The 14347-nt window shown below is 44.2% G+C and overlaps 1 protein-coding gene across 3 annotated transcripts in view; it reads right to left on the bottom strand.

Moving 5' to 3' along the window:
- Positions 1-14347, bottom strand: part of ZHX3 (zinc fingers and homeoboxes 3) — a 127564-nt gene that overhangs the window by 50553 nt on the left and 62664 nt on the right. The window contains exon 1 of one of the 3 annotated variants that reach the window (XM_023511908.1): positions 4138-4167. The exons of the other annotated variants lie outside the window; for them this stretch is intronic. The gene's annotated coding sequence lies outside the window, so the exon portion shown is untranslated. Of the gene's footprint in view, positions 1-4137; positions 4168-14347 lie in introns of those variants that run through there. 3 annotated transcript variants of the gene reach the window in all.

Here is a 14347-nt window from a genome sequence, read left to right on the forward strand (position 1 = left end):
CAAGCGAGTCTCCTGCCTCAGCCTCCCAAGTAGCTGGGACCACAGGCACCCGCCACAACGCCCAGCTATTTTTTGGTTGCAGCCGTCATTGTTTTTTGGTGGGCCCAGGCTGGATTCGAACCCGCCACCTTAGGTGTATGTGGCTGGTGCCTTAGCCGCTTGAGCCACAGGCACTGAGCCTCTTTCAAGCATTTTATACTCTCAGCTGTTTCACTTAGGTCTTTGATTCCTGTTGAGTTCATTTTTGTATATGATGTAGGGTAAAGGCTCAACTTCATTATTTTGTATGCGGATAGCCAGTTTTTCCAGCACCAATTCTTGAAAAGACTATCATTTTCCCATTAAAAAGTCTTGGCACTACTGTCAAAAGTCATTTGACCACATGTGTGACCACTGGGCTCTCCCTTCCTGCCAACTGGTCTATTTGTCTTCCTTCGTTAATGATTTAATAATGAATACATACTGAAACAATATTTTGGATATACTAGGTTAAATATATTCTTACATTAATTTTTCCTATTTCCTTTTGCTTTTTTAATGTGGCTCCCAGAACATTTAAAATCACACACGTGGCTCCCATTATATTTCTGTTGGACAGCACTACCCTAGATGTTCCCAACTAGAGCCACCAGGCAGTGTAGAGAGCAACAGCCAACATCATGAGAGTAAACGATTATCTGCAAGCTCTTTTCCTTGAGCTTAGGGAGCAGATCAGTGTGGTTGAGAACTAAGGCTTTTAAGTCAGGCACGCCCAAGTTTATCCAACACGGCAGCCACTGGCCATAGGTATTTGTGTGTCTACTGAGTATCTGAAATGTATAGTGCGGATTGAGATGTGCTAGAAGTATAAAACACAGACCAGATTTCAATGACTTAGTATGCCCAAAAGGTAAAATATCTTCTACAAAGTAAAATACTTTATACTAATCATGTGCTAAAATATTAGTATTTTTGATAAACTGGGTTCTATAAAATATTAAAATGGATTCGGCTTATTTAGTTGTGCAGTTTTAAGCTCACTGCGAAACTGAGCAGAAGGTACAGCTATTTCCCACACGCCTCTGCCCCCACACACGCATAGCCTATCTCATCATCAACACCACTCCCAAAAGGGTACATTCGGTGCAACTAATGCACCTACACTGACATGGCATTATCACCCTAAGTCCACAGTTTATTTACATTAGGGCTCACATTTTGTGTCGTACGTTCTGTGGGTTTGGAGGTTTACAATGACATGTATCCACTGTCATGGTATACACAACTGTCTCACTACTCTAAAACTCTGCCATTCTCCCTAACCCCACCCTGGCAGCCACTGACTTTTTTACTGCCTCTATAGTTTTACCATCTCCAGAGTGTCATATAGTTGGAATTATACAGTATGTAGCCTTTTCGAATTGTTTTTTTGCATTTAAGTAATTTGCATTTAAGTTCCTTCCATGGCTTTTCATGGCCTGATAGCTCATTTTTTGACTTGTTTACTTTCACTTTTTGAAATGTGGCTCCTAGAATATTTTAAGTGACATACGTAGTTCACCTCATGTTTCTCTTGGACACTTCTTGGCTTGACACCAGCAGTTTTTTACAGTCTAGCATCTGCCTGCCTCTCCGGCCACTCAAGTCCGTGACTGGCCACACTTGGCTCACTGGGACCTTCTTGCCTCCATATGTGCTAAAGTCCCTTCACTAGACTTTTCTTTAACCTTTTCATCACCTGAAGACCAATTCATGCTCAGACCCAGTTCAAGACTGAAGCCTTTCTAAACTCCCCCATACTTCACCCGCCTTTCACAGTCCACCCCACTGTGTAATTCTGTATGTATGTGTGTATCTGCTTTCCATCTAAATTGTGAGCTCACTGAAGTTAGGTCCCATGTTTTGTTCATCTTTGAGTCCTCAATCCTTAGCACAGAGCCAGACATACTCAATAGGCATGGAGAGGTGTTGAATTAACAAATGCATGAATAAAAAACAGAAAAACTCAGATTATCTTTTGATAAGTGGTAACATAACCACTTGTAATCAGACAGCTCAGAAAATGATCTCAAATACAACAAACCAGGCTGTAAAAGTTTATCAGCCAATACCTTGAATTACTCACAAGCTAAACTTTGTATTTTAAGTCAAATCAATAGCTTACTAATACAACAATGAGATGGTGAAGCAGCCCCTATAAAGGTTAGTGGATTGTGATTGGCTTGGAGATGTAGGGACTGGCTATGGAAACTGGGTGGTTAAAGCAACCACATTTTGTATCCATTAAATGTTGACAGCCCAGACCCCACCAGAATAGAAGCACTAAAACTGTGCCTTTGATGTAGTTTTCAAAGAAAGCCACCAAGATGATTAAAGGGTTGGAAAATGAGATTTATGGGGAATGGCCACAGAAACGAAGACAATTTTGCCTAGACAAGAGAAGAGGCTGAAGGGTGACTTAATAACTATCTTCAATCATTGTTATTACACAGATGATGGTGGCCAGATGGTCTCCGTTTCCAACAAAGAAAGAATATTGAAAATAGACTTAAGCTGCAGCATTCGAAAAGTTGTCTAGTTTCAAAGAGTTCAGTGGTTAAGAATGAGTATACAGCAAAGAGACTCAGGGAGCACGTGGTATAGACACTTCTGAAGTCTTGTGTTAAGCTAGGAAAATAGCAAATGGGTAGGGTGTGTCCAGGCCTTCAACAATTCTTGGCTGAGGGCAAATTCTCAAGAGGCTAATCCTCAAACAAATCAAGTAACATACAACCATAGAAATGGAAAAGTAATAAAGACTGGAAAATTGAATCATAGCACCCTCTGGTGTACAGAACTGTCTTTTAATCAAGGAAGAATCGGTATTTCTCAAAATATAAGGCCCAAACCATGACAGAGTCGAGAGAAACTCATTCTAGGCTGGTATTAATGCTCATTTAGTCATTACACCCCTTTGTACTGAGTACCTGCTATTATTTCTCCTTCTGGTACCAGGAAATCCTAGGAAGGCTGTTACATATGGGTCATTATGAAAGTTTTGAGATAAATGAAGCTCAAGAAACATAAAATCCAGGAGAAACGCACCTGAAGAACCTGACTGCCGCCTGCTACACCCAGCACACACCTAGGTGGAAACCAATAAAACCAAAGCCAAGCCACTGCAGACCAAGCACTGGTCCGATGCAGGGGGGACAGGCTGGGGTGAAGGGACCAGGAAGCACGCAGTCTGGCTGGAAGCCTAGCAGGAATCCCTCAGACACCCTTCTTAGTGACCCCTCCCTGGCAACATCCAGCCGCCTCGCTCGGGACCTAGCTCTCTTGTCACACGGGGGACACAGCATCGTAACAGTGGGCACAAGCAAGACGTTGGGGTGAGGAATAGCTGTGCCTTTTGTCTCCATGCCTCTACTACCCAGTGTGCATGCAGCACAGGCATGATCCGGTGACCAAGCTAAGTAAATAGTTGATATTCAAGATCAAGATTTGAAAAAGTAGAATGCTGGGCCCGTAATCCCAAACACCTTCCTCTACCTGGTTTTGTTCTCCCTCAGAAGCCATCTGTCCTCACTGGGTTCACATTTTCTTATCCCTCTATTTTATATGCAAAAATAAACTTCCACTCTCCAATCGAGGAAAGGGGGCAGATACTACTTTCCTCAGTTAAGAGTGACCTAGGTTAAACTGAAAAACACACAAGCCAAAGAGGTAACAGGGAGCTGGCTTCTCAAGTACTAAAAAGAATGTGAGATTACTGCCTCATGAGGGAAAAAGAGAAACCCAACCCAATTACAGTGTAAAAATAGGTCACTGCTTGAATACAGCCCTTTGGGTTGCTGGCAGCAAGCCTCTTTGCTTTCGACTCTAGTGTCACAAGAAAGTGGCAGCACAGTCTCAGAATAAGGGCTCCACAGCCAGCTGGCTGCTTGGCCTGGCCTTCCTGCTGGCATTTTAGAAGCAGCACACAGGGCCAGGCAACTATTGGGGAGCTCAGTGAGCCTTTGTTACTGCTGACACGAAATACTAGAGTTGGTAAGTTTCTTTGGTTTTGTTTTGAACAAACTGGGAGACAGTTCAAAGTTGTCCTTATGGTTAAGTCCCTCTCATTTGCACTCAGCTATACTTTACTAAGAAAAAGTAAATAGGCTTCAGCTCACTTACCTATACTCATGCAGAACCAGCAAGCAGCCTCTTTTCTATGAGACACGGTTGTAACGTTGAATTACCATAATGGTTCACATGGAGCAAATTTGTGTGTGTGTACATGCATGTGTGCATGACCAGGGAAAATGTCAAAATTCTGGTTCTATGGCAAAAAACAATTATGCATTGCTAAAAAAAAAAAAAAAGAACAAGAATTATTGATCAAGAGTCAGTGGTAGAATAGAAAAGGGATTTGAGCTTTCTGGAGTTTTTGAAACAGACTCTCACTCCATCACTCTGCATAGAGTGCTAAGGCATCATAGCTCATAGCAACCTCAAACTCTTAGGGCTCAAGAGATCCTCTTGCCTTAGCCTCCTGAGCAGCTGGGACTACAGATATGTGCCACAACACTCAGCTAGTTTTTCTATTTTTAGTAGAAACGAGTTCTCACTCTTGTTCAGGCTGATCTTGAACTCCTAAACTCAAGGGATCTTCTGGCCTCAGCCTCCCAGAGTGCTAGGATCATAAGTGTGAGCCAATGTGACTGGGCTTGAGCATTATGTTTTATAGCAACAGCACATTTCATAGTAACAGTGATCAACATTCATTAAATGCAAAGTTCCAAAGTCCTCTTCTAGTAGAGTAATTCTAAGGAAGAGGTTCTAGAATGTGTACTCACGTATTTCACTGTAAAAATAACCCTGCCTTATATAGTATCTGGCATGCATATTTCTTCTCTCTAATAAACTAAGATCTCTGAGGTAAGAGCTCAGCACTGCACCACTTAGCCATACTGATGGCCATGTGCAAACACATTGACTACAGGAGCTTACCTGCAGTTTCTCTATCACAGCGAACACAAGGCTCAAAAATTACAAGGGTTCCCGTCTATCACCCAACTTGTTGCATGGGGGATGAACTTCAATTTATGTCCCTTGACACCAAAGCACACGAAATCCAATATTTGTTTGCATGTGTGTAGAACTCTTAGACACAGGGCCTGAAAAGTTAAGATGAATCTTAAGGTAGTCATATAAATAAAATTAACCAGAATTTATATCTTAACTCTTTCTAACAGAGTTTACATAATAAGACTAAATAGAAGGAAAACAGGATGATAAAGGATTTAGAGAAAGTGAGAAAGATAAGAAGGCAAAAGGAGGACAGACAGGAGGGACAGGGAGAGGGACTGTCTGTCTAAGCAGTGGCTTCCTTCTCATGTCAAAATTTCCCAGCAAAAAATTCCTTTTGGAGAAACTTACATGGTGCTTTTAACATCTGTTCATTGTAAAGAATATGTGACAAAAACCTACAAATTTAGTAGTTTTCCCCAAATTTGTATTTCACTCATCAAACTAGCAAGATAAACTTGGAAAATATTAATACATATAGGGAAGAAATTTCTTTAATTTACAGAAATACATTCACATAAGCAATTCATACCTTGCAAAAATAGAGGCCTTCCAATGCCCATTCCTCCTCCTCCAAGGTAGGGTCTTGGCCCACAGGTTAGAATCACTAATATATACAAAAGTAGAAGGAAATGGATCTACCAAGCACAATTTGCATTCCAAGGTATAAGTAAGAAACCCAACTCGCAGCTACCTACATAATAAAGGGGGTTTCTGACACCCGTAAATGCAAAGTTCAGACTCGAGGTGGCTACAGGTTGAGTTTGATTCAGTTGCCCTGTGCTGACAAGGGGCTGTTTTCTTTCTCTCTACTTTGTTAACCACGTCAGGGTAGCTCTCTACAATCATGGCAACATAGCTCCAGCAGTCCCCGGCTTCATAGCCCCAAACATCCAGAAGAACAGAGAGGACTGATCTGGGGGAAGCCTATGAGAAAATTCTGAAGTCCTCAGCAGACACTTTCATGGACTGACCCGGGTCACAGGCCCAGCCAGGAACTAACCCCCTTCGCATGACTGACACCATGCTTATCACTATGCAATAACTGGTGCATAGGAGTTAGGTTACCTGATTGGGTTTAAACAACTGAGATCCACCCCTGGAGCTGGGGGTGGGACCAATCTCTCTCTATGAAGACAAAAAACAAACACTGCTTGTTTGCTAAAGAAGGGAGTAGGGAGGGAGAAGAGATACTGTGGGAAGGAGGACAATTAGAATGTCCTCCATCTTCACCTGGCACTGAATTTAACCTTGAGATTCCTAGTACCAAGGGAAAACAATTAAATATACTTTGAGTGACACTACTTTTATCATTTAACAAAGAGGAACATTTATTCTAATACAGAGACAAATTCTCTTGAAGGGAAACTCAAGAAGAAACATGTCTTGGAACTGTGTATAAGGGAAAATGGGCAAAGGTGAGGACAGCAGGCTTAGCTTGGAAAGATTCAGGGAAACACCCCCCACAGGCCATTCTCACTCTGATCCGCCAGAGGCAGAGGCTGTGACAGTAAATCGTAGTCAGGTAAAGTTATCTTACCTGAGATAAGGTTGTTCAGATGCTTTCTTTTCAATGATCTAACTTACTGTAAAGGGTATGGACACTCCTATTTTAGGTCCCTCTTATCTATTAAACTTCTTAAAATGAGCTCAACTCTTTTAAAACATGACCTCTAGAGTGTTTGAAATTACTGTCACTGTCAGATTATCTTCTATGTTTGTGTGTGTACCTGACACTTATTTCAGATAAAAAAATTTGAGGGCCACTAGATGCTCAGCTGCATGCTGAGAAATACGGTGGGAGCAGGAATAGCTCAAGGTCACAGCATCCCTGCCCTCAGAAGCACGGCAGCCACTACTGGCACTGCCCAAATAAAACTACTGTGTGCCAAGCCCTGTGCTGACTGCTTTACATTTATTTTCTCATTTAATTTGGTCCTTTCAATAAACCTATGAACTAAGTAACAACCCAGTTTCCCAAATTGGGAAACCAAGGCTTTAAATGGCTAAGTAACTTGACTCAGTCACACAAGCAGGCAACAGCTGGGATTCAAAGCCAGGTATTCTTGATTCTTAACCTGCAGCACATCTGGCTGGCAAGAAAACATGAACTTCCTGTAAGGGTGAAGAGGACACAGAGTATATTAGAGTGGACAGCGGAGTCCTGAGCTATGGAGTGCGACGCCCTAGAGACAAACAGGTGAGGGGAGAAGCCGCTGCCGCTCACCGTGTGAACCCTGTGGACACCGATGTCTAATGATCACACACGATCTATCTACTGACCTCTGACCCATGAATCACTCAGGTACTAGTCTGTAGGTTCTGATAGACTGGAAGACCTATGACACTTCCACAAGCCTTAGGGCCTTTCAGTGGTATCTCCAAAGATGGAATCGGCTCCTTCCCTGATGTGCACAGACTTCCATTCTGTTCTTGAGATAAGAACATATACAAAGGGAGTAAGTGTAAACTTCTCTGGACCGGGCTCAGTGCCTGTAGCTCAAGTGGCTAAGGTACCAGCCACATACACCTAAGGTAACGGGTTAGAATCCAGCCTGGGCCACCAAACAACAATGACAGCTGCAACCAAAAAACAGCCGGGCGTTGTGGCAGGCACTTGTGGTCCCAGCTACTTGGGAGGCTGAGGCAGGAGAATCGCTTGAGCCCAGGAGTTGGTGGTTGCTGTGAGCTATGATGCCACCACACTCTACCCAGGGTGACAGCCTGAGGTTCTGTCTCAAAAAAAAAAACTTTTCTGGACCAATACTAGCTGGCACTTCCACCGCTGAATATTTATATGACTTTTATAACCCTATCCCTAAGAGTATATGAGAATTGCCTTTGCCCATGGGATCAACTGTCACTAACCTTTTAGAACTGTGGAAAAAGGTAAATGTGTAATATTACAATGCCTGAACAAAAGGTAATAGCATTTCCTCTGTACTGATCTCCATATACCAAGGTCGTGGGAGTGAATGGATGCCGTGTCCCTCTCCTGCTTCAGCAGTCCCTTCAGCAAACAGCCAACTTCTGGTTGCTCCAAGTAAAGGGCAGACCTCGCAACCTGCAGGGTAGAGTTCCAGGGTTCCAGTGCTCCAAAAGAAATATCTCCTCTATAAAACAGTGGGGAGTCAGCGGTCTGCCTCCATGGACTTAGGAAAAGCACCGACACATGCTAGTAGTACTTCTGAGGTGCCCAGGACAGGCTAAAGCCCCAGAACTAGGGGCTTCAACTTGTTCTCCTGAGGTATAAGGATGAAGGGGGCTATCTGGAGTCAAGGTTGCTACTACCAGGCAGTGGGAAACAATTCTGTTTCCTCTATGAGCTCACTATCTTTTATCAGGCTCACATCTGGAGGCCTGGCTTCATTTTCCCGATTCAACCCACATCTGAATGACCACTATGTACCAGGTTCTATGGTAACATCTCACAAACTCTAATAATCTTAGGAAACAGACATTATCTGTCTTACCTACATGCAAGCTAAAGTTCAGAGAAGCTTTATGTCAATTGTCACAGAGCTGACACAAATTTGTCACCTGACCAAATCTCCTGACTCCATGTCCTATGCTTATTCCACTGTGTGCCACTGACTCTGCTGTTGCCAAGGTCTGGGGCCTTGGATATTATTAGTATAATCAAAGATGGGATCTGGATGGTCATCCTCATTATGATCAAGCTCTTAACTCTGCTCTCAAAAGAGAAAGAACAGCTTTGCTGAGGGGCTATCAGAAGGCAGTGGTGGTAAGCAGGGCAGTGAATGGACCCGAGGGAGGGTCAGCTCTGACCGGAGGAGGGATGCAGGAAGGCCTCAGCAAGGTGAAGCCAGCCACTGGGAGGAGGAACTATGGAGGTGAACAAAAGCTCCTACGCAAGCCATGAAGCAGGCCAACAGAGACAGGGGTGCACTTGGGAAACCCCTTAGACCAGGGTTTCTCAGCCTCGTTATTATTGCCATTTAGGGCCAGATAACTGCATGTCCTGGGGACTGTCCTGTGCATTGTAGACATTTAGCAACATTCCTGACCTCCACCCACTAGATGCCAATAGAATACCCCCCCACTCTCCTCAGGTGGTGATAACAAGCCTCCTGCCATTGCCAAATGTCCCCTGGGGGCATCCTTGGCTGAGAACTTGAACTTTAGGTGAAGATGTGCCAGAAACAGAGCACTGGCTGGATGTGGGGCTAGGAGAAGCCATAAACCAGGCAGGAGAGGGGACAGCTGTGTGTTCTGGGAGTACTCTCCACACCCCTGCGAGCACGGGCTCCAACGTGTTACACAAATGGAGCCAAAAGTCACCCCACACCCTGGAAGGGATGCCCAGGAGGAACCTGGCTGGGAGTAGAAGGGCTATGGGAAGAGAGAACGCAGTGGAGATGTAGACGGGGAGAGGGCAAACACTCTCTCTTCTCCTCTCAGTAAAAGCCTGGAGCTCCCAAGCCTGTTTGGGAGGAACTGAGGGATGAGGGGTGCTGATCTGTGACTGCACTGCCATCCTTACCCTCTCAGGCTATCTCCCATTCCCTCTCCTGTCATCTACGGGCTGCCATGGCCCAGAAAAAGTGGAAAGGAGTTGGGATATTTATTCGGGGGGGGGGGACAGGAAGGAAAAAAGAGAAGGGGATGCAGAAGAAAGAAAGGTGAGGTTTAGTACAGATCGGGTGGCAGAATTCATAAAGGGGACTGTGTTTCTCTGTAAAAAGACGAGGCAGGGCTGAAGCTCCCAGCTTCAGAGAAGTGCATATTACAAAATGCCCACTGAGCGCCAGTTCTGGGCAAGGCACACTGCCTGAGTCACCACAGTTTTCACAGCATCATGTAATATCTATGTCTGGAGTGGGTATTATAACTCCTTTTCATAGAGGAGGAAAGTGAGGTTCAGGGAGGCATGTTCACAGGCTGAGGACCGCCCAGCACAGCCTGAGGCCTGCGCTTAATTGGGGGGCCACTCTGTACTATCCCCTCCCCCCGCCCCCATGGCTCCAGCACCCAAGCCAGCTGTCGCTGCTCACTTATCTGTGTGCTCCTTGAGACTGGACTGCAGGGGCTGTTTGGGGCTCTGTGTCTCCAGCATTTCCTATGTGCCAGGAACAGGCCCCACGGGCTACCGAGGAAGCAAGAAAGTGAACACAGAGGTGAACAAAGGACCAGCAGAGGCCAGCTGTGTGAATTTGCAGCAGAACTAATGAGCACACCCAGTTACATAACGGCTTCTCCCCTCGGCAGCCACCAGAGGAGACCAGGGCGGGCTTGCTCTTCCTGTGCTATATATACTCCCAACTGGGGGGCAGAGGAGCCTGCTACCACTCTACAGCTCAGCCACAGCAGATACGAAGTTTTTCTTTAAAAACCAGCAGTTGTTACCAGCGATACCACAAAATAATAATACAGACTTAAGATTTAGCTGCCTTCCCCACATTTTCTGCATTTTTCAATCTTGAAAACATCCACTATTTCTGGCTCCAATTTGAGAAGCAAGCAAAGGAAGCATGCAAATGAGATGCTGAAGAGACAGCTGAAGGCAGTCCTTTGGTGCTGGAACCTCACGACTCCACTCCCAAGTGGGACAGTGTTGCCCCTTAGTAACTAACTAGAGGCTGATCCATTAACCAAGAACGTTAACCAAGACAACCTTCCTGTCTACCTAGGGCCAGGTGTGGTTTGGGTTCTTTCCTGTCTGCTCTCCAAGGCCCTAGCCCTGGGCTCCATGGTCCCCAGACTATACAATGTAGGCTACAAAGAAAGAGTCATTCGTTTGTCCGGGGCTTGACTGAAGATGATTTTTGCTTAGCAAGCCTCTTCTTCATGTATAGTACAGTTACCTTAAAAATTCATGCATTTAGTAGAAATACCACATTAACTTAAGGTTAGTCCTAAAAGTTCTCTAATTTCTGAAACCCACAGTTTGTTATTCTGAGTTGTTATACATACACACTTAAACATTAAAAAGTTACATTTCTTTCAGCATACTCACTCATTTATACTATTTGCCCAATTTGTGCCTCCCCCCAAACCAATTCTTCCAAAACAGTGAGATTATAGGAAATGAAATTATAGATCTGATATTTTCCACAGGGTAACAGGATAAGAAAAATAGGCTTTCAAAATATTATTTTTATTAGCATTAATACTAATATCTAAGTTTTAGTAGCACTATTATTTATACACACGAACTCTTACAGAGAGTACAGACACACCTGGAGACTTGCTCAGCACCAGCAAGTCCTATTCAAAGGTGGCATGTCACTACGTTAGAAGTCAGCGGAACCTGGATTCCAGTCCTGATTCAGCTACTTCTCACTGCAGGTCACTTGGACCTTGGGCAAAACACTCAATCTCCCCAACCTCATTTATCTTTTTGTAAAATAGGAATCATCTGAATGCAGACAGAATCAGGCTCCCTCTGTGTGGAGGGGCTTGGAGAGATGCTGAGGGTCAAGCAGCAGTCTCGGGCTGCCTGTCCCCTTCCTCTGCCCCACACTGCCCCACCAGCAAGGTGGCCCCAGGAAGGTTTCTGAGCACTGCCCCTCTCCTCTTGCCTGTGGACTGCTGCAGTGACTTCAGCGTCTTCCGCTCTGCCCTCCCACCATGGTCCTCTGAATCCCAGATCACTGTCTTCAGTGATTCTCTGCAGGACAAAGTCCAGCCACTTCAGCTGGTGTCAGGGTCCTCTCTTAGACCAAGACCAACATCCCTGCCCCTTTCTGAGCTCAGGGCTTCTTCTTTTCTTTTCTTTTTTTTTAAGACATAGTCTAAGCTGTTGCCCTGGGTAGAGCACCATGGGGTCATAACAGCTCAAAGCAACCTCCAACTCCTAGGCTCAAGTGATCCTCTTGCCTCCGTTTTTCTATTATTATTTTTTTTTTAGTAGGTCTTGTAGTAGGGATCTTGTTCTTATTCAGACTGGCCTTGAATTCCTGAGCTCAAGCAACCCATCCACCTTGGCCTCCCAGAGTGCTAGGATTACACACATGAGCCATTGCACCCAGCCAGCTCAGGGCTTCTTAGAAACCTATGTCTTCCCACCCCAGCTCTGCCTCAGCCATTCTCCTGCTTCAGGCCCTTACAGAGCTCCCATGGCCTACAGTACCAATTCCAAACCACTTCATGTGGTATTTGAGACCCACAGTATCCACTCCACACCATCTCCAGTTTCACTCTCCCTCATTCCTTTCCTTCCTCACACTTTACACCCGAGCATAATTCCATTTACAGTGTTTGAAACGCCATGCTGGGTCATCATTCTTCAACTTTACATGTACTCTTCTCTTGGCCTGGAATAATCTTTTACTGATCCATTTGGAAATATCCTAGATGGTCTTCAAACCTCCCTCAAATGCCCCCACTTCTGTGATAGAGTTTGTCAAGTGCTGACGATATCACGTGTGTTTTTATTTTTCTATGACTATACCTGCCACACTGTCTTACAACAATCTCTCAAGTTATCTTGTAATTCACTGACTACTATTAATGTCTTCTTTGAGGGATGGACAAACACTCAGTTTCACACAAAGCAGTCACGTGGGAAACAAATGTTTGCCTTATTGAACAAAAGCAGCTTCCACCCTTGCAGGAAGACCGGGTGAAATGGAAGGGGTATCTGGTACAACACGGTCTGCAGCGAGGGCTGTGAGGGCAGGCTAGGAGAATTCTGCAGTGTTCCCATTAAAAATGTTAAAATGTTGGTGACTGCCAGGGCTTAGGAAGAAAAACAACCTCTTTTTATATGCTTACGATTCACTCTAGCTGGTCCATTACATTTACCTAAAGCCCGTGGAGCTCAAAACTGTATTTCTTTCCCCCAAAGCCTCATTCTTTTATAAAGCTCCCTCCTTTGTGGAACGGACGTGGGCAGGCGCTTTTGCACTTTTTGACGATGCCAGTTTATAGCTATGTTTTTCTGTTCACTGAACTGGCTCATTTCTTCAGGAGAACAAACTGTTCTGCACTGAAGCAGGAATTGGCTGAGTTCTAACAAAAAGATTTTTCCCCCCTGACAGTGTTTTTGCAAAAGACCCAAGTCAATTTATAGCCAAGTAACAAAAGGTCAGAAAGGTTAGTCAAGCAATGGGCGTAATTCCTGTGTGTCACAGCCAATAAAGGAAATGGGTGGGAATAAATAGTATGCAATTTTAACCTGAAATTATTCGTGCGAAACTATTATTGTAAACTATACAAAATGACCCATGGCTTCCAATATAAAAGATTTCTCGCTCTGATTTTTTTTTTCTTAAAAGGCACTCATTTATTGCAGAAGAACTACAATGACCTCAAAGTCCTCATTCACAAGTGAACATGTAAAAAGCTTTCTTCACACTAATTTATGAAAAACTTGGTCCATTGTTTTGCAGCCACAAAATAGAAATACTCAAATAAAACATTAAATATCTCATAGTTAAGTTAAATTAAATGCAATTTGCATGGCTGAATGCAAAATAAAATCCTTCCCAAAAGGAAAACAATATTGACCAAAAAGATAATGGAAAATCCTACAAAGGTGATGGTTCATCTGTTTAAACTGTGCTAAAATATGTCAAACTACTGCATTATTCAGTGAGCATAACAACAAGGAAAGTCTGCATTTAAAGCAGATATGAAGAACTGACATCACCAACCCAGCAAGCAGAAGACAGATGAGTAACAGCCTGTACTAGGCAGCCAACCAGGCCCAAGCTCATGGGTCTGCAGAGTTAGAAAGCCTTTCAGATATCAAGGCTATTGGAAGGCCTCCTTCCACAACCCTACATGTATCTAAAATACTCACCATTTAAAACAGTCCATCATCCAAAAGATAAATGATTAAGCAGAACACTCTCAGGGTCCAGAAAAGATGGTATAAACCCATTTCTTCCCCCACCTCCTTATAAGTCCAACTATAAACCCTGAAAATAAGAAGCCACCAAAGAAGACAGAAAAAGGAGGTGAAATGGTTAGGGACCCTAGGACTGGAGGAACAACAGAGCAATAGAACAGCTTAGAACTACACTCTAACACAACAGGAGGAGGTGGCCCAGGCTCCATGTTCCCCCAATCCCCAGCTTAGCAACTAAAGTCAACCTAGGATTGTCAGGGAGTTCCACTGATAATACCAATCCAGCTGTTAGCACCAACAGAGGAAATAGTTCAGGACCCACTGACAAGCAGTCTGGGGAGACACTTTGACTCCCTGCAGGGCTCCAGGAAGTATTCTTCATCCCAGCAGGACAGAGGCTTCCTCCCCAGTGTAGGGTTACCAGGCAGAATGGCCTGGGAGACTCCTTATCTACTCACTCAATAAACAGGGATTGACAGCAGCACCAGATTAACTAAGCAG

This window comes from Otolemur garnettii, unplaced genomic scaffold, assembly GCF_000181295.1.
Source record: "Otolemur garnettii isolate 467f Iridium unplaced genomic scaffold, OtoGar3 scaffold00023, whole genome shotgun sequence".
NCBI lineage: Eukaryota > Metazoa > Chordata > Mammalia > Primates > Galagidae > Otolemur > Otolemur garnettii.